The 19,143-nt window shown below is 37.8% G+C and overlaps 1 protein-coding gene and 1 long non-coding RNA gene across 6 annotated transcripts in view; one reads left to right on the top strand and one right to left on the bottom strand.

Moving 5' to 3' along the window:
* INF2 (inverted formin, FH2 and WH2 domain containing) overlaps nt 1-19,143 on the top strand; it is a 78,869-nt gene that overhangs the window by 8,914 nt on the left and 50,812 nt on the right. The gene's annotated exons all lie outside the window — the stretch shown is intronic.
* On the bottom strand, nt 14,016-19,129 carry LOC111720939. Of its 2 annotated transcripts, XR_004232077.1 has the most exons (4): nt 18,343-19,129; nt 17,905-17,955; nt 15,079-15,186; nt 14,016-14,372 (listed from the first exon to the last, which is right to left on the bottom strand). It is a non-coding gene; the product is annotated as an uncharacterized LOC111720939 (long non-coding RNA). The 2 variants fall into 2 exon arrangements; XR_004232076.1 differs by lacking the exon at nt 18,343-19,129 and having other exon boundaries at nt 17,905-18,289.

The raw sequence follows: 19,143 nt of genomic DNA, 5'->3' as shown, positions 1-19,143 counted from the left end.
ATATGAAAATGATAGCTCTTAGAACCAGAAGATCATTATATACTTCACCAACGATACTATATGAGGATATATTCTGATGGAAGTAGATTTCTCTGACAAAGAGAAGATCTAACTCAGTTTCAATTGATCAACAAGGGACAGAAGCAGCTACACCCAAAGAAAGAACACTGGGAAATGAATGTAAACTGTTTGCATTTTGGTTCTTCTTCCCGGGTTATTTTTACCTTCTGAATCCAATTCTTCCTGTGCAACAAGAGAACTGTTCGGTTCTGCACACATATATTGTACCTAAGATATACTGTGACATATTTAACATGTATAGGACTGCTTGCCATCTAGGGGAGGGGTGGAGGGAGGGAGGAGGAAAGTCGGAACAAAAGTGCAAGGGATAATGTTATAAAAAATTACCCAGGCATGGGTTCTGTCAATAAAAAGTTATAATTATTAAAAAAAAGAAGAAAAAGAAAATGATAGCTCTTGATGATCTATAAAATTGTAAACCCTTTGTGTGACCTTGATTATATATACCATTTCTTCTCTGCTAAAATCTAATATGTAAGAAATGTACAGGGCCTGAGGCCTCTTCCACATCCCTGGATTAGTAGTGAAAAATCTACAGAGAGGATTTACTTCTCAGTTCTGCTACTTCATACTTGGGTGACCTTGGATCAATCCCTGTCTCTCTTTGGTTCTCTGCTTCCCTTGAGGAAGTGGTATTAGAGAATAATTTACATTTCTATAACTCTCAAGATTTTAGAAAGTTCTTTCTTTATAATGACCCTGTAACAGAGTTGGGAGATATGTATAAAAAATATTTGTAGTAGTTGTAATGACAAAGAACTGGAAACTGAGTGGATGCCCATCAGTTGGGGAATAGCTGAATAAGTTATGATATATGAAGGTAATGGAATATTATTGTTCTGTAAGAAATGATGAGCAGGTTGATTTCAAAGAAGCCTGGAAAGACTGACATGAGCTAAAGCTGGGTGAAGTGAATAGAACCAAGAGAACATTCTACACAGTGACAAGATTATGTGATAATCAACTGTGATAGACTTGGCTCTTGTCAACAATGAGGTGATTCAAGGCAATTCCAATAGAGTTATGATAGAAAGAGCCATCCCCATCCAGAGACAGAACTTGGAGACTGAATGTGGATTAAAGTATAGTGTTTTCACCTTTTTAGTTGTTATTGTTTATTTGCTTGCTTGTTTTGTTTTCTTTCTCATACTTTTTTTTCTTTTGATCTGATTTTTCTTTCACAGCATGAAGAATGTGGAAATATGTTTAGAAGAATTGCACATTTAACCTAGATCAGATTACTTGCTGTCTTGGGAAAGGGCAAGGCGGAGAGAGAGGGAGAAGAATTTGGAATGTAAGGTTTTGCAAAGGTGAATGTTGAAAACTACCTTTACATGTGTTTCGGGGGGAGGAGTAATTTAGTCATTTTGTTAACAAGGCAAACAAATTATTAAATTAAAAGGGATGGTCATTTAGCAATCACTTTTAGATCAAAGATCATCAGACCAAAGACAAAACACTTTATCAAGAGGTTTCTTGGGACTTATGAGGGAAGAGGTGAAAGAAAAAATGGAAAAATGTATGTTTGCATGTTTTTAGAAAAAATAAAATATTTTTTTAAAAAGAGAGAGAGTAGGGAGAAAGTTATCACCATCCCCCTTTAACTTGTAAGGAAACGGAGGCAATTTGACAGTCTGATAATCAGCCCTAGTGAAAGAAGGGCTATTTAACTGTAGCCTGAGGGTTTACAGATTGGGGCTTAAATCTGTGGTGGGAAGCATGAGTCATATGCCATGTAGAATACTTGCCTAAATCATCTAGACCTTTCCTGAGAGAGCAACAATCAATCAATGGAGAAAAATAAGAATTATTAATGCTTTATAATGTTCAATACCCAATCCCAGGCTTGTGTTCTGAGATCTTCCATGATCAGGTGAGATATAAGGAAGCATGCTCCAAATATTTCTGCAATTGTCAGTGGAGTTTGGGTAGGGGAAAGAGAAGAAAGAGGGAGGAAGAGCAGGAAGGAAGAAGGAAAAAGGAGGAAGGGAGGAAAATGAAAGGATTACCAAGTACTTACTCTTTCCCAAGTATTGTACTGGAGACTTTACAAATACCTCATTAGTTACTGGCACATAATAGGTATTTAATAAATGTTGGTTGATTGATCCTCACAACATTCCTGGAAAGTCAGGTGGAAATAGGGTTTCAGGAGGGAGAGATTTGGGAGGGGGAGCAGAAATCTCCTTAATATACAGTTGTCCTGCTACATTGAGATTTCATTCTCTATTTATTTTCATAGTTGGTTCCTAAACTAGACACTCTGGTTAAACTTGTTAAGAGATCTTCCATCCCAACTTGTGTTAAATAACATACAGGTATGAGACTGTTTATTCAGTTCCAGCTTTGGTCAGTTTTTTTTTAAGCTTTTTCTTTTTCAAAACATATGCATGGACAGTTTTTCAACATTATCCTTTGTAAAACCCTGTGTTCCAATTTTTCCTCCTTCCCCCACACACTCCCCTATATCAAAGAGTATGCACAGTTTGATAATTTTTTGAGCATAGTTCCAAATTGCTCTCCAGAATGGTTGGATATGTTCACATTTCCACCAACAATGTATGAGTCTCAGTTTTCCCACATCCCTTCCAACATTCGTCATTATCTTTTCCTGATATCTTAGCCAATCTGAGAGGTATATAGTGATATCTCAGAGTTATCTTAATTTGCATTTCTCTGATCAGTAGTGATTTAGAGCACCTTTTCATATGTCTAGAAATAGTTTCAATTTCTCATCTGAAAATTGTTTGTTCATCTCCTTTGAGCTTTGGTCACTTCTTAGCTGTTTTATGATGGGCTGGTCACTTAGCCTCAGTTTTCTCAACTGCAAATAACAAGACAAATAGCATCTCCAGCATTGTTCAAATAAATATAGGTCAAATTAAATAATGAACTTAAAAGATCTTTGCCTACTGTGAACTTTACAAAGTGACATGTATGTGGTTGGCATTTTGCATGGTCTTCAATTTGATACTTTGCCTTAAAAAATGTATTTTAAGTGATTTTTCTCACTCCTATCCCTCCAAACCTCCATAAATAAAGAGAAATGGGGGATTTATATTAATTTGATTTATTGAACTTAATTTTTTTCAATGTTAAAAATGGGGCATGGCAATTAATACCATATTTAATCCATAATAACCTAGACTTGTTTTTTTAAAATGAATTTCTGCTGCCAAGTTGTGGTTTGACCATTGTCCTCAATTGCCTCATCTAGAAAATGAATGTAGAATAAATGACATCAAAGGTCCCTTCCAGCTCTATCTGCATCCATTGGCCATTTGTTCTTCCCTAGTCTCTACCTTATCAGGCTTCTTATTTTCACTCTTACTTATCCTGATAAAGTTGACTGTTGTTGACTAGGACAGGAAGCTGCTGTCTTTTGACTTCTTTCCTTCTGGATCCAAGGCAAGCCCTTGTTCCTCTTCACCTTTTATACCTTATTTCCCATAGCTGGGCAACCTCTATGAATGTAATCATGTTCTGTTTCTGCTATTTGCAAAAATACCCCCTAATTGGCAAGTGATGTTTGAGTGCCTGCTGTTTGCTACTAGACAGACAGGCTTTTTACAAGGCTCCACTCATGATATTCCTGGCAATCCAACAAACTAATTCAGTGTCAGATCTTGTTGTTGTTTTTTTTTTTTACTTTCAAAATATCTTTGGCATCCTGAGGCCCCTTCTCTCCACCTATACAACTATCCCCTTACAGCCTCCTAATTGACTGATTTGCTTAAAGGCCCTCTCAATTCTAGTAGCTGTCCAAATAATTCTTTCCTATAAATTTAACAGTATCATTCCCTACTCAGTCATCACCAGAAGTTCTCCACAGCCTCTAGGATAAAATATGAATTCCTTTGTTTAGTTTTTAAAGCTCTTCAATCTAGCTTTGTCCTACACTTCCAGTCTCATTGAGCCTCCCTTTCACTCTTACTCTCTGTGATCTAATCAAACTCATCTTTTCTGCACATGACAGTTTATCACCCACCATTATTCCATGCCTGGAATGCACTTGTTCCTTATGTTTCTTTGCCTTAAAGAGTCCCTGTCTTTAAGATTCAGCTCAAGAACTATCTTTTGCTTGGAGCATTTGCTAATGCACCATCTCTCCCTGCCCCCATATCCCTTTTCCTCCCTCAACTTCTAGTATCCTCTCTCCCAAACTATCTTCTATTTAAAGACTTTGTGTATATTTGTATTTTTGTCATGTTATATGTGCTTATTGTCTACTCCATTAGAACATATATGAATAGGGATTGTTTCATTCTTTCTATTTGTATCCATAGCACAGTACGTGACACATAGGAGGAACTTAATTACTACTCATTGTTTGATTATAGGATGTGCTACTAAGGACACAAAGACAAAAATGATACTGTTTCAACCCTCAACAGAGCTTAAAGTATACTGAAGAGATATGGAATATGCACAGATGAGTAGAATACAAGGTAGAATAGCAGCAAGAGAACTATAGAAAGTAAGAGAAGCATCTAGCATGGAATGGAAAGAATATAGGCTGGATACAAAGTCCTATATACAGACAAGTTGCCGTTTTTATCAATTTAGAGAAAGTGATTTGAAGAATAGGATTTTTTAAAAGTTTGCAGGGCACTTTATTGTTTGAAAAGATTGATTTTCATCTTTTGTATAACTTATTTGCAAAATAATCACTACTGCATTTTAAGTTTTATCGTGTATTTTTTTCTTATGGAAAAGCGATTTTCACTCATCCTTTCCCTTCCCTTTGTCTGACATTGTTATATGGAATTAAATAACCTTAGTTTCACCTCTGGATAGAAAGAAGCTGATAATTTCCTTATCAGCTCTCAAAAACATAGATGGTTCATTTAAATGGTTATATTATATATTATTAGAGTTATTGTTTATATTTATATTTTGAGCTGAAAGGAACTTTAGAAAATAATTTGATCTTTTCATTTTACAGATGAAATCAAAGGCCAGAAACATTAGATACTTGTCCAAAATATTGTAGATTGGAAGTGACAGAGCTAGGATTTGAATCCAGACCTTATGTCTTCAAATCCAGCATTCTTTCTGCTGCCCTGTGCTGTCTCCCCATCATTGGTTCTGTTTTCCATACTCTGCCTTACCTCACACAACTCTTTTTTCTTTTCATTTTTAATGGTAATTTTTTCCCTCAGATACATTTCAAGAAAATTTTTAGGATTCATTTTTACAAAATTTTGTGTTCCATTTTTTTTTCTTTTCCACAGTTTATACATGTACTATCATGTAAGACATATATTTCATATTAGTCATGGTTATGAAAGTAGAAATAAATCAATGGGAGAGGAGCAAGTGAAAAAAATATTCTTTAATCTGCATTCGGATTCCAGTTCTTTTTCTGATTATAGATATCATTTTCCTTCATGATTCCTTTATAGATGTCTTGGATCAGAGTAAATGTCACTCAGTGTCACTGATACTGACTTGATGCAAATCTTTCTGGATTTCTGTGAATTTCTTATTAGTTATCACTTCATATGGTACAATAAATGTTCCATTTAATTTATATACCATATAATTTGTTTATTCATTCTCCAATTGATAAGGACTAATTGTGTATTCCAGTTTGTTACTACAAAAATAAGATAATATATAAAAATATGAATATTGCATGTGTGCTCATATATATGTATATATGTCTGTGTGTTATGTGTGTATGTATATGTCTATATCTATTCATATATATGTAACCTTTCTATTATTGCATATGTAGGAGTGCTCTCTCATAATTCCAATTTAATTTCTAGAATGGGAGAACCAATTCACAGTTCCACCAACAATGTAATAGTACACCTGATTTCTCACAGCTCTTCCAACATTATCACTTCTGACAGTATGCTGTTATGTGAAACCTTAGTATTTTAATCTGCATACTGTTCCTTTTATTAGTGATTTGGAATAATCTTTCATATGATCGATAGCCATTTGCTTTTCTTCTGAAAATTGCTGATTCATGTTTCTTGATCAATTAGGTATTAGGGAATGGTTCCTGGTCTTATATATTTGTGTCAAATCCCATTATGATTTTGATATCAGACTTCAGTCAGATATTTAATGCAGATTTTCCCCTAATCATCAATTTCTTGTTTCATTATGCAAATTTTGATTTTGTTCCTGCAAAATTTAATTTTATACAATTTGAATTGTCTATTTTTCTCTTATCTCCAGAAATAAAATTTAAAAAATAGAGTAAGATGTTCTCCTTATATATTTTGAATATAGACATTTGGTTCACTGAAGAACACCTCTTTACAATCTCTCGACTATTGTTAGGACCAGGAATCCAGACACATACCTCCTCCCTTATGGTTCCTATTTTTCTCTGTAGTTAGCTACACTGGGCTGGCAGAGAGAAACTTGGCATTCCCAGTTGTAGGGATGGCAGGAAGTCAGAGGCCAGTGTCAGCAGATGTCTATGACAGGAGTGGAGGAGGAAAAGAAATTTTGCTTGCCAGACTGAGAGTAGCACAGGTTCCCTACATCTGTTTGGAAGGATGATTATTGGATACTTAAATGCTTTCAAAAATACCTTCACATTAATCTTAATTGTCATCTCTAGTTAAAATTTACAAAAGTTTTATACACAATATTCCAATTGATCCTCATCAGTTTTAAGTAGGAAACAGAAGTGCAAGAATTATTCTCCCCATTTTATAGAGGAAGAAACTGAGGCAAAATGTCTTGCCAAAGCTCACATGTCTAGCAGTAAGTAGCACACCTCTGTTTTAAACCCAGTTAACCTTTCTTCCCATGCCATGCTTTCTAATTTGGGGATTTTGATGAAGGGAAGAAGAAAACAAGTATTTATTAAGCCCTGCTATGTGCTAGGCTCTTTCCAAATGTCAGCTCATTTGTTCTTTAGCACAACCTTGGAAGATAGGTGCAATTACTGTCTTCATTTTAGTTGAAAATATTGAAACAGAGGTTGACTTAAATCACACAGCTATTACATGTCAGATCCAGAACCTAAGATGCCTCCCAATAAATGGCCAAGGTAGGGTTAGTATTCTTACTTTAACTTTGTGGAAGTGGGAAGGAGGAGAGACCTTCTTTGCTACAACCATGTCAAGACTACCTTCTCTTCAATAGCCCTGCACCCAGAAGGTAAAGTGGGCTGAACTTCAAAGCCAAGTAATAGAACAGGAACTTGAGCCTTGTGTTCCTAGACTCTTCCTTTCCTTTCAAGGAATTATAAATCTGATGGACTGATCCATTAGACTTGAAATTCAAGATCATGAAGCCAACATTTCCACCCAGAAGATAAAGTGAGAGCCAGCCAGTAGCTAGTAGAACGACAGAAAATAACTTAGGTCCTTATCACCCTTCCCAGCTAGGGCCAGCCAGGATATCCCATTGTAACAACCTCTTTACTTATTTCAACACCGTAAGAGTCTATGATACTGCGGGTGTTGGTCTTCCCACTAGCAGCAAGATCAGATTCTCTTTGATTTTAAGAAATGCTAGAGCTGAAAATTTAAATTGGTGATAGCCTCTCTGAACTGAATTTATCCTGTTTGGCCATAGATTACATTTCTAGAAGTAGGAGGGACGTTGGAGGCCACTTAATTCAATTCCCCTCTTTTTATAGCTAAGGAACTAAGGCCTAGAGAGGTGCTGGCTTACCTGACGTTGCAAAACTGATAAGGACATTAGCAAGCAGAAGCATTTCTGGAAAATGGGACCAAGATAGTAGAGTCTGGCCACCATGCCAGCCAAGTACCCAGTGAAGGAATTGGTGAGGTTGGTTGGTCTCGAATGAGGGAAGCTATGACAGTGATTTTCTTTTCTATTTTTTTTAATTAAAGCTTTTTCTTTTCTTTTTTTCCTTTTTTCTGACAGTCATTTTTATACAGAAGTGATGTCAGGGTTAGCTTTGTTCTTGGCCCTCAAGGACAGAAATTAGGAGCAATGGATGGGGAGGCAGAGTTGCAGAGTAGATCTTGGCTTAATATAATCATACTTATCCAGAAGTAGAATGGGCACCATTGCTGGAGAACAGAGAACATGTCTGATTTCCTAAGCTGGCTTCTTATTCATAAGACATCACTATATTGCATGTCAGTCTCTTCAGGTTACCTTTTCCTCCCAGCATGGAAAGAGAACTATGCCATACTATTAGAGTCTTCTAAGTTGGCCTGTTCTCACTTCCAGGAGACTTTTCCTGCCTGCAAGGAACAGAGACACCATTCCTTTTTTCCTGTTCCACACTTGCCTGAAGGAATAAAAAAGGAATACTACTCCTAGCTGGTTTGTTGCTTTAATTATCCACATCCTGAGAGAACTCCATTCTGAGACTTGGGCCCTCTTCTCCCCTCTGTACTATTTGGTTTGGTGATTTCATCAGCTCCCATGGGTTCAATTATTATTTATATAATCATGATTCTCAAATCTATTATCTTTCTGCTGATCTCCATATTGTATCCCCAACTGCCTATTGAACACTTGAATTAGATGACTCACTGATATCTTAAATTCAACATTTCCAAACCCAAATTTATTAATATTTCTCCCCAAATATGCACTTCTTCCCAACTTCTTCATTACTGTCAGGAGCAACACAAGGATTGCGGTGTCATCCAAAAGTAAAGAGTATCCAGGAGTAGTTTTTAAAAAGGGAAATCAAATGGTTTGCTCACAACTAGGAATTAATTCTGTACAAAATAGATTAGAGAGGTAGAGACACTGAGTAGATAAAATTTACTTAATTTGATGACCAGTAATTGAACCTAAAGAGTGTCTCTAATGTTGATGTTATCTTAGAAGAACATCTCTTGTGCAGTACCCCAGGGATGTGATCAGAACTCATTGGGTTTTTCTTTTTGATTTTGAGTTGTTATCGTTTTAATCAGAGACTTAGATAATTATAGGAATATATGACAAAACATATGAGATTTTAGATAATAAAGATAAATAATTTATTATGTTACATGATGGAATTGACTTACAAATATACAGGCAGATTAAGATGATGGCTCAAAGATGAGTAAAGATAAATGTACTCTTACATTGGGGAAAAGGAGCATCAAAAATATCAAGTTTTTGAGTACAAGATGGGAAAGACAAGTGTAAATATATGGAAACAGTTGGAGGAGACACTGGAGAAAAAAAAACAGTGTTTTAATGGCAATCACAGAAGCTAATGTTATCTTATACTTTATTAACTCGAGTTATCATGGTTAGGGAAAAGGATCTGCAAGCTCTACCCAGGTCACCGTCTGGACCAGTCATATACTGTATAATATAACTGTATAATCATTACATTATGTGTGATAATCTTGTCTTCCATATGGGACTGTAAGCTCTACCAGGACATGTCCTAGATCTGTTTCTTCTCTATACCAGCTCCCAGCTGGGAACTCCCTAAGGAGAAGACTTAGCGCTGCTCTTCCTCTGCCTCCCCCATATCATTACACACAGAAGCTGATCAGGAAATTTATCCAATTGATGGGTGGATCAGTACTGTAAATATTAAAATACCAGAGCTGGAAGAACAGCTAGGAATCCAGCTCCTCTATTTTGCAAATGAGGATATAGATTCAGAAATGGGAATATACTTGATCTAGGTCACTCAAAACCAGGTTGTTTCAAATCACTCAAATCCATGTGTCTGACACCCAAAATTGTTTAGATTTGTCTTTTGGTCTGAGATATGTTCAAAGAATACACATAGCCCATCCAGGTCTGTGTTGTTGAGCCAAAGATGTTGGAAGGGGAGACAGTTAAAACTGTTGACCAAATGAACACCAGGTGTAAAAAGTGACCCATTTCTTTGTAAAACTTTAATAAATACTTATTTCCTTTTTCCTTCCTTTCAAGTAAAGGTGTGAATTCAGTGTATGCAATCCATTTTCTAGGCTGAAACTAATAAATACCAATCTAGAGATGAATGTCTAGATTAGACACAACATTTTGTGACCACAAAGATTTCTTAAGACTCAGATTCTAATAATCTTTGGTGCTAGGAGAGAAACAGTGGGTATGGATAGGGCAGGAGCTGCCAGTTCTTCCAATGAGTTGAGAGTTAGGGGGAAGAAGTGTTGTCAACTGACAAATAGATATTGATATTCTGGACCCACAGCAGCTCAGACCCTAAAAAGCAAAGACAGAAAGAAATAAAGCTATGAGAAAAACAACTCGGGAAACACTGAACAAACAAATCAAGTCATGGGTCTAAGAGCTCACCTGGATATATGTGCATACATGTCTCCAGATGCCCAAGAAGTCCATACTGAGAGCATCCAGATAAAATCTGACAAACCCATTCCTCCCAAGCATGTGCTGCCTCCTAGGGATTCGGGGGAGACAGATGTTAACTTTCCTGACATCGGCAAACAGTGGTGCTAAAATGTACTTGGAGCTGAACATGGAACACATGGAAGGCGAGGGAGGGGGAAACTAATAGGGACATCAAAAAATCAGGGGGAAGAGAAAGATGCTTCAGCACAGCTTTACAGAAATAATTGCATGGAAATTTCCATATGAAATTTTAGGCCATTTAGACCAGCCCTTTGCCAGTGAAAAAACTGAGGCATAGAAAAGGGGAATGTCCTGTTACAATGGCAGAACTGGAGCCATGTCTCCTGCTCCCATCCCTTCAGTTCAATACTAATTCACTTCAACAAGTACTTAAACAAAGCACCAGCTATATAGTTTCACTCACAGACATTGGGAATGCATTGTCCTTGTCCTCAAGGAGCTGGGGAAAAGACATACATATATGGGTAAATGTGATGCAAGATGGGGTGAGTTTATGAGTACAAAAGAGAGGGTCAAAAAATCCTGTGAGAAATGTACACTTTCATGGAAATATATGTGAGAGCAAGGAAAGAAAAAGAGGGCAGATAAAATGTACCAGATACCCATTTGGATGGAAAGCCTGGGGGGTCAGGCTAAGAAACTGGCTTTGCCCATTATCTGCCCTTTGCATTGATGGGGGAAAGAAAATGTGGGAGTGAGGACAGTGTGTACTCTTCAAAAGGGTAGTGAATATTTTTTGAGGTGGGAAATACTGTTTGAGCTTTCTTGTTTTATCTTGGTCTCTTGGGGAGGTAATGATTCTGTGGGAATGTGGGCAGTGCACCTTGCTCTCCCAATTTGCCATTTAACATTAAGAATGTCCCTTCTGGGCCATCCATCCAGAGGGAGAACTATGGAGACTGAATATGGATCAAAGCACAGTATTTTCACTTTTTTTTGGTGGTGGTGATAATGTGTGTTTGCTTGTTTTCTTTCTTTCTTGGGCTTTCTTTGTTCCCTTTTGATCTTATTTTTTTCTTGTGCAGCATAAAGAATATGGAAATATGTTTAGAAGAATTGCACGTTTAACCTATAGTGCACTGCTTGTTGTCTATAGGGGAGGTAGTAGGGAAAGAGGGTGAAAAAATTGAACACAAGGTTTTGCAGAGGTGAATGTTGAAAACTATCTTTGTTTTTGGAAAAGTAAAATGATTTTATTAAAAATTGTATTAAAATAATTCCCCTTCTACAATTCCAATTCAACAAAAAAATTCAACTCATCACACATTAAGTGAATACTATGTGTAAAGTATTCTGCGTGCTAGGAGCTAGGGTTCTAAAAATAAAAATAAGAGTCCCCACTCTCAAGAAACAAATTCTATGGGAAAGATACCTTCATATAACAGTAAATAATGTAGAGTAGAGTGATGGGGCAAAGAAGAAATGAGAACAAAGTGCTTAGGGAATCCTTGAAAAAAGATAGCAGCTCCACTGGGCTTCCATTTCCTAATCATGTACACTTTTCACAATCACAAAATGATGGATTTTTAGAGCTGGAAAAGACTTTAGAACTCATCTAATCCAACACTCTCATTTTGCAGATGAGAACATTGGAAATAAAGGGGAAATGACTTGACCCAAGTCATACTGTAATTAAATAGCAGACAAGACAAAACTTGAGTCATGAGTCTTTTAACTCCACTACACTAACCTCGTCTCCCCATGATATTGCAATTTTGGGGAGCTTCTTCATAGAACTTTCCACAGAATGGGTCACATATGTTAATTGTCAATCCTGGACCCAATATAGTTTTTATAAGCCAGAGAAATATCAATTGTAACAAGAGGCCAACTGAGGTTCAATCCATGGATGGGTATTACTACTGTTAGAGAAATCATCTTGGAGCTAGGCCACCAAACCCAGGATGACTTTACTCTTTGGTCAACAAGTAAAACAATAAAAACAATCTCTAATTGAAGATTCTTAAGCAGAAAAATCTACTTATTTGTCCTATCCCCTCTCCTATCCCAAATATTCATATTCTCTTTTTTTCTCTGTCTTTCTCTCCCTCTCTCATTCATTCTGTCTTTCTCCCACTCTCTCCCTCTCTCTTCCTCTTCTCTCCCTCTCTGCCTCTTCCTCTACCTTCCTTTCCTACCTCACTCCTTAATCCTTATTCTAGGAGACTATCAACATTCATTTTGATTCTCCTTCAAAATCCCTATCCTTCTAATTCCTTAGCTTCCTCAAATTCCATGATCTACTACTTCATTCTGCATTGTCATATAAAAGGGTGGTCATACACTAGAACTCATTATCCCCAAAGTACTTTTCCTTCCTTAGAACGCTGACTTTCTATTAACATTTCACCTCTCCCCATGTCTCACCCCTCTTAAACCTATTCACTCCTGGAGATTTCCAATCTATCTGCCCCTTACTATTTCCTATTATCACTGCTCTGGCTTTCCTTCCCTTCCTTCACTTCCAGTCTTGATCCAGTATTTAATCATTTTTAACTACACTGTCATCTGCTCTCAAATCCCCTTTCCTCCTGTTCATATCACTGTTCATCTCTTAACAAATCTTATTCCTGGGTTACTCCCACCATCCAGCTCATTGACTACTGTAATTCATGGGTGGCTTAGTAAGCTGGAAGAAATTTCATAACCTTATTTATCAAATGCATTATAAATTTGTTATCCAGCTTCCATTGGACCTCATTGAAGCAAGGCAGTTCTCTTATTTCTCCCTAATTGGTTTCTAATATCACCCCCCCCCCCATAAAACCTTTTCAAAACTTGCTCTTCCCTCATCAGGTCTCCCAAACCTCCACTCCTCAGCTGAGGATCTTGCCTCTTATTAGCTGAGAAAGTTGAGCATGTTTTAGAAAAGCTCTTCTTTTCTCATTTTCTTCATCCCAGACTTCTTCCCGTCATTCTCCACTCAATTTTTCATCCCTATCCCCAATCTCTGATAAAGAATTGACATTTTCCTTGCAAAGGCCAACCCTTTTACAGGTACATTTGGTCTCATCCCATCCTACATTCTCCTGCAGATTGTAAACTCACTAATTTTCCACACACATTTCTGTCATCCTCAGCCCATCCATGTCTACTGGTTCCTTCCTTATCTACAAACATGCCAAAGTCTCTCATTAGAATTTACGTTCCTTCTCTGTAGAGATTGTTTCATTCTTTATATTTGAATCTCCAGCTTCTAGCACAGTCTCTGGCACATTGTAGGTATTCTATAACTGCCTGCTGATTGATTGACTAATTTCTTTTAAAAAAAAATCCATCTGCTCTAGTCTCTTCTAGCAATATATATAACTCCTCCCTTTTGCAGCTAAACTGCACTGATTACTTTTACTTTTTCACCTCCCTGCTCACTTCTCTTGCAGTATTACTTCCAATTATAGAAACTACTATTTCTAAGGTTATCAGTACTCCTCTTTTTAAAAAATTAATTTAAAAGCATTTTAAATGACATCTGACTTCTTCCCACCTCCCTTCAATAAGAAAACAAGACAAAAATATTTCCCTGTTATAAACATGTATCATCAAGCAAAACAAATAACCACATTAGACATATCCAAAAATAATGTCTTAGTTTACACTCTGAGTCCGTCACCTCTCAGTCAGGAAGTGGATATCCTTTTTCATCTTTCATCACGAGTTCTTTGGAATTATGATTGGTCATTGTATTGATTGGAGTTTTTAAGACTTTCAGAATTGTTTATCTTTGCAATATTGTTATTGTACAAATTATTCTCCTTACTCAGCCATTCTCTAATTGATGGGCATCCCTTCAGTGCTGAATTTAAAACAGCAGAATTTCAGACTCAGATCCTGTGTCACCAAATCCAGCATCCTTCCCAATCGTCTTTCTCAGGTTCAGGAATCATTTCTGTGATCACTTCCAAATTTGTACCATGCAGATTTTGTCTCTCACTTGTCTTCCTGTCTGATTTACCATCTGACTGCTGAACATCTCCTAAATGGTCCTTGAGCATAATCATTCTCAGTGTCTGAAATAAAAATAACAACACACACACACCTCATCCACCCTTCCTTTTTTATTTACTCTCCCTGCTTTCCTTCTATTCCCCTCCACATAGCTGCCAAAATAATCTTCCTAAAGCACAGGTCTGTCCATGTCATTTCCTTAAGAATTCTCAACATTTCTCTATTTTCACTAGGATAAGATATAGATTCTTCCCAAGTGCTGCACTTAATCAGTAGAAGGGAAATTTTCTTGATTCCCCCTACTTATTAGTGCTTTCCCATCTCACATTATCATTCTCAGTTTACTTACCTGTTTTCATGTATTCCTCAGCTCTTTGAGGTCAGGAACCATATTTTGTTCTTATCTTTCTGACCCTAGCACATTTCACAATATGGTAAGCTCTTAACATGTGTAGAATCAATGGGATTTATATTCTCTAGGCCTCTTTTACCTTCTTTGTCAAAAAATGGAATTTGGACTAGATGACCGATAAGGTTCACTCCTCTTCCAGGTGCATTTTGGACTTCCTGGACTTGGATACTAACCTTTCTCTTCTCTTCCAGCTCCCTTTTCTACATTGTTTTTCCCCACTTAGATTGAAAGTTTATTAAAGGCAGAGACTATCTTTTTGTTTTATTTGTTGGTATTTATGGGAACCAGCATTTATCACAGTGCAGAGCACATAGTAAATGTTTAATAAATGTTTGTTTCAGGGCTTTTCGCCTTACCTTGCCAGTTCTAGATCAGTGATTGTATGCATTGCCCATCTTGGACCCTGGTCCCCATCTTCTGTCTCCTCCAGAACTCTCCTAGGGTGGGTTCATGTCTATCTAGCACTGAAAGTTAAGTAATTAATAAGATCTCATACACACACACACACACACACACACACACACACATTTATATGTTTTTTCCCTCTACACATATATTGAACTAGTGCAAGGAGCATCTAGCTTGTCTGAGAGAAGATTGGGGATAGGAAAAATGAGGGAATTTTGTTTCTTGTGTTTGGTGGGGATAGGGGTTAAGGAGGAACAGTTGTCAGTGGAAGAATGTAATCAGGAATAAAGGTGGGGGAAGGAACCACCAAGGAATGTAAGACTTAGAGGAAGGAGAGCTCTCTGGGGGCTTGGGTGGTCCCTGCCCCTTTATGAACTTCACCTTCCTCCCTGTAAAGGGGAAACAAACTCATGTTCTGCCTCTTTCCTGTTGCTCTTGTGAGATTGTGATAAGAGAACAGATGGAAAAGCTCTGTGCAGATGTGAGACTTAATATTATTAGGGGTCCACAAGCCAAGTAAGCCCTGATTCCTCCTTTTCTTTCATAACTGATCATCCTCACTTAAAACCTCAGTGCTTATGCAGATGGCTTCTCTTGGCTACCCATGGGGCAGAATCAGCTCCATGGAAAGCAAGGCTTCATCCCTGGAGGGGTGTGGGATGGGGCTGTGGGTATCCATCTTGATTGAAGTCGATAACAACTTTCCTAAATGTGCATATTTTACCCAGGCCCTGAGCAGTTTGGATGGAAGCTCCACATGTATTAAGCCCTCTCCCTTTATTCAGTTCACTTAGCATACTGTTCAGTTTTGGGACAGACAAAAGTGTTGACAGAACCAATCTGCGCCTCTGTAGAAACAGGACCCTGGAAAATGTTTCAGAGAAACAAATATTACTGGGATATCATCATCCTACCAGTCACTAATTTTGTTCTCCTACTAGATTACAAAGAACTTCTCTTATGAAAGAGGCAATGAAAGAGTTATTATTCCTTGTTTTAGAGAGAAGTGAGTTATCTAATATAATACAAACAATTTTGAAAGTCTTAACAGTAATAATAATTAGCATTTATATAACAAGCTTTCAGATTTGCACTTTACTACCCTTGAAACAAAGGAGAAGACCCAAGAAATATTTCTCAGAGAATCCAATGATTGCTGAGAACTACTATTCTTGACTGATTGTCACAACAGGTGTTACTATCCCTTTTATTAACAGGGGAATTATTAGCAGGAAGTAGGGTTTTTTATTCCCCTTTTACAGATGGAAAAACTGAGGCAGCCCAGTGTTATTAAAGTGATTTGCTCCAAGTCACAATGTCTGGGGCTAGATTTGAACTCAGGTTTTCCAGATTCTACCTCCTAAATTTTATCCATTTCACCACCTAGCTCCAATGGATATTCATTATTCTAGAGAATCAATCATGAATGGTGCTACATAGCTCCTGACGAAAGAGGTAATGGACACTGCAGAATGAGACATATATATAGGCTATAACCAGTGAAAGGATTTGTTTTGCTTGAATATATATATAGAGAGAGAGATTACAAAGATATTGTTTTTGTTTCTTTTTTAGTAGAATGGAAGGGAAAAAAATAGAATTCTGCTAATTAAAAAATTAAGCAAATAATAGTGAGGATTTGAACTCACAGCTTCAGTGTTCTGTTCACCCTGCCACTGATTGGAAAGCAGATCTCCTGCTTTTCAAATAAGTGTTCTTTCCCTTATATCCAAATATCTGTATATTTATTGAGCCCTTTCCCCTCAATTTCCCTTTGTTTTGGGCACATTTGGCTGTCCCAGTCTGGGGCTGACTCCAGCAGGTGGGGTCAGATTGGAAAGATTAACTTCCTGGGTGGAATAGCACGTGAACCACAGGATACTGAGGAGACTACGGGTTTACTCAAACTCGAAGAACCTTGCAACAGTGACATAAACAGTTAAGGAGAGGCCAGCGCTCCAGGCTCTGAGCCAGGGCAGCTGTTTTTCTGAAAGTACTGTCACAGGGCCAAGAATGCTCCTGTACTGATGGGCCATGAATCGGATGTTTGTTCACATAGTCCGCAGTAAGATAACTAACCAGGGTGCTTCTGACTCTCCAGTCAATACCGAAGGGGCTGAACCTGAGCAGAGTTTGTCTTAGGGACAAACTTAGATCTGGAAATAAACACTTTGTCCTTGCCCCACAAATCTCCCCACCCGTTCTCCTGGCCCCAGCTGGAATCATAACACAGAGAACATCAGAGCTAGAAGGACATCTACTCTCATTTTTTACAGATTGATGTACTGAGGTCCAGAGAATGGTAGGTCCAAGCCAGGACTAGAACCCAGATTCATGCCATAATTATGAAAAGGACATTCCCCTTAGGAAGCTAGTGACTGTTGAGGGAACTTTCAAAAGGAAGAGAGAATATTGTCCAGATTCATTCCAGAATTCTCCAAAGATCTTACTTTGTTCATCAAGCAGCAACTTTGTGCCTGATTTCCTGATGCTTAGGATGCTTCCTGAAAGGACACTTAGTGGAATGAGAGTTGATAGGAACTTTGTAATAAAGGGTCCCTAGGGAGTAGAGAGCATCTTCAGAATGAGCTTTGCCTCTTCTTGTCTAGTGTACTCTTTTTACCTTAGATGGGATGCCCTCCACCCTCCTTCTTCCTTTCTCCCCAGACCTTTGAGATTATCTAGTTCAAACTGCTTCTGAGAAGTTCCTTTTCCACCGCTAGATTTGATGTCAAAGGACTTGAGATCATTTTCTACCCATGCTACTTACTAACCTGCATGACATTAGGCAAATGGATTGACTTCTCTGAATTTTCCCTGGGCATCTGCATTTGTAAAATTAAGAGAGGTAGATTAGATGGTGTCTGAGGGTCCTTTCCAAATCCACATTCATAATATCATCCTATAATCCCCAGCATATGTTAATCACTGGTCTCCTCTTGAACCCTCCAGCAATGGAGAGCTCATTACTTCCTGAGCAACCCATTCCAGTTTTATACATCTATTATTTTTAGAAAGATTTTCTTTATATTAAACCAAAATCTGTCTCCTTGTAAACTTTCTCCATTGGATCTGATTCTTGGTTATTTAAAGGCAGCTCTTACAGACTTTCTAAAGTCTCCTCCTAACTCTCTCTCAGTTCAGCCATATGCAACTGGTCTGTCTCCAGAGCTTTCCTCCTTCACTTGCTTCCTCCGTGTTAGAGCACTTACTGTCATTCCTGTCACTCTGGGGCTGCTGCCGCTGCTGCCATCATTATCACCACTGCCACCTTTAAGGATGGGAAGGCTGTCTTGAAAATCTCCAATGTGCCTTTTGCTCCTTGCTTGTTGCTAGGCAGCCAAAATTTTGAGCTCATAGAGGAGATAAAAATACCTTATAATCCCACCTTGGAAGTTCCGGAAACTCCTGATCTTTCTGGCTTGGAGAAGAATGAATTGAGGAGATTCTGCTTCTCTCACCCTCCCCACCATCACCACCCCCAAACAGCACAGTTGTTTTAAGACCAAGTGATAGCTCCTATCAGAGATACTGTGCAAAGAAATCCCTACAATGGGAAAGAAAGAAGGGAATAAGCCAGGCAATATACTAAGTGTTTACAAATATCATCTCATTTGTTTCTCACAAGATTTTGGAAAGCACAGGCTACTATTATCCTTTCTTCATAGCTGAGGAAGCTGATGTAGACAGAGGTTAAATGGCTTGCATGGTGTGAAGCTGTTTTTGGACAAAGTAATGTCTTCCTGACTCTAGGCCCTGCACTCTATCCACTCTCTCCATCTGTCTCAGGGAAGGGGGGAAGAGTAAACTAAAGTAGGTGGTTCTCAGTTTGGAGAGGACTGGAACTCCTGGGAGTCCCTAAGACAGTTTCAGAGAGTAGCTCCCAAGGTCAAAAATTTTTATAATAATATTAAGATGTTTTAATTCCTAATTCAATAAATATTGAGGTGACACTATCTAAGGGACCAACTCTTCAGATGATTTGGATCATAGAAGTCCAAGGGCTCTTTCTG

The sequence above is a fragment of the Sarcophilus harrisii genome, chromosome 2, assembly GCF_902635505.1.
Source record: "Sarcophilus harrisii chromosome 2, mSarHar1.11, whole genome shotgun sequence".
Lineage (NCBI taxonomy): Eukaryota > Metazoa > Chordata > Mammalia > Dasyuromorphia > Dasyuridae > Sarcophilus > Sarcophilus harrisii.
The sequence above is the reverse complement of the archived record's forward strand: the minus strand, read 5'-3'. Positions and strand labels throughout refer to the sequence as shown.